The following is a 2,136-nucleotide window of genomic DNA, read 5'->3' on the forward strand; positions in this document are numbered from 1 at the left end:
CTGGAGAGTGGATTTGGTATGTCTATTACGTCCTCCTTTATACAGTCTTGCTCGTGGTCTTTTCTTGCAGAGGAACACACCACTCAAACTTCTAGAAAACAGGATGAAAAGAAGTGCCACAACACTATAAGGCTAAGGGACTGAGATTTTACCTGTTTGCTCAAAAAGTACAAATGCTCCTTTCCTGAGTAAATATGACACAGAATATTTAAATAAAAGGTGTAAGCTCAGAGCTTTATCAACCAAATCTAAGTTATAATTTACCAAAAGCTAGATTAAACCTGATGTAAAACTTGTGATAAGAAAGTTTCATTCTTTTCTTTTTAAATATATGAAGTAGTAAAAGCACCACATTTTCTAAGATCCTGGTCAAATCACAGGGTTAAGGCCATCGCTTATAATCTAATCCAGGCCAAATACTTGCTTTTACCTAATTACCTACCTCTTTGATTACCACTGCAGGTAACAGCCTCAGTTTCAGCTTGGTCTGGTTTATGTGTATTGGAGGAGTGACGCCCGGCCTGAAGGAACCAGGTTTTCACACAAGGAAAAGAAAAATCCTTAAACTCCTCTTCTAGGAAAGAACAGCCCCACATGACAATTTAGCAGTAACAAAGAACAGTACCTGACCTACTCAGGTGTTTTAGAGTAAACGTGCGCGATCGAGATAACCGAAGCCCTTAAATCATGCACTGAAATTACGACTATAACACAAAGTCAGAGGTTCTTGTGGGAAGGCTTCCAATGTTTCCAAAGTGGCCGGAAATTGGGGGCAGAGGATCTGTGGCTGGTGCATTATCTTAGAAAAAACACTTACCTACATTTTCTTCCTCTTTACTCAAAAACAAAACAAAAAAAAAATGAAAAAACTGTTGACTCTCCTTTACCCTCTTTATAGAAAATAATTTTTTACTTTATTTTTAATTGCAGTCCATTGTCTGAGGCCTTAAGGAATGTGGTCTTTCCCAGAGGAAAGCAACCAAGCACTATGAAGCTTCCAACGGACAGCCTCAAACCTCGCAACTTCCCTGGTCCTCCGCTTGGATGGCAGCCTCTCGGCTGAGAGCGTGGCGGCACCGCAAGCCCGTGCGGGAGGCTTTCAGCAGCTTAGTCTCCCCGCCTCCCTGTCAGTATGGCGGGGAGAGGGACTTCAAAAAGAAAGTGAGTTAGGATGTCAAAAGGCCGCACTCTAGGAGGATATCTAGAAGAACCATATTTTTAACCTGCTTTTTGCAATTTAATGAAAATATTAAATACTAGTTAACCCAGTTTCTAAATCTTTTTAATTCCAGGGCCAAACAGACTGGAAGCAATTACGGCTTGTTCATGGGGGTCTGTGGGAATGCTGACAGTTTTAATTTACATATTAATGCTGAAAACCATTTTGAGAGGCAAAGAAGAGCATTCTTTGGCCTCAGTAATGACTAGAGTAAGGGGGGGAAAAAAGACAGGAAAGTGGTTGAAAAACTCTGGGCTAAATGGTCTGGGTTTATTTTTTCTGTAATAATTTCAAACTATCCAACATTCACTGTAATAAGATACCATCCAGTGGTGGATTTGTACAGTCTTTTATTTTGCCTAAGATGACTACTCTTTGGCTGAGCTGTCTTCAAAAAAACGCCTAACAATCAGTGTTAACAATCTATCTGTCTCAACTCCAACTCTTTCCTGGGAACAACTCATTCTACTGCTTGGTTTCCTCTTTTACCACCCACCTAGCATACCTATCTTACCACTGACAGGAAGAAACAAAGCACTGAAACATAGAAACTGTTTTATTTAAAAAAATTTTTAAAGACTTTATTTTTAAGTAATGTATATACTTTTGGGACTTGAACTTACAAACCCGAGATCAAGAGTCGCACACTCTATAGACTAAGCCAACCAGATGCCCCTAGAAATTGTTTTAAATTATTAACTTTTATTAAACAGCCCAGTTGTACATTTGCTTATTGGAACTGACTTCTGCTTCAACCCCAGTTCTTTGAAAAATGCAGGAATTTTTCTCATTAAAATATTAGCTTGACCTAAGGATATCAAAAAGTTAGCTGCCTTGGTATTAGTTATTGCAGTCTGAAACCTCCCAAGAACTTTAAAAAGCCAGAAGATTAAATATAGTAAAATATGAACAGGAAA

This window comes from Ursus maritimus, unplaced genomic scaffold (assembly GCF_017311325.1).
Source record: "Ursus maritimus isolate PB19 unplaced genomic scaffold, ASM1731132v1 scaffold_32, whole genome shotgun sequence".
NCBI lineage: Eukaryota > Metazoa > Chordata > Mammalia > Carnivora > Ursidae > Ursus > Ursus maritimus.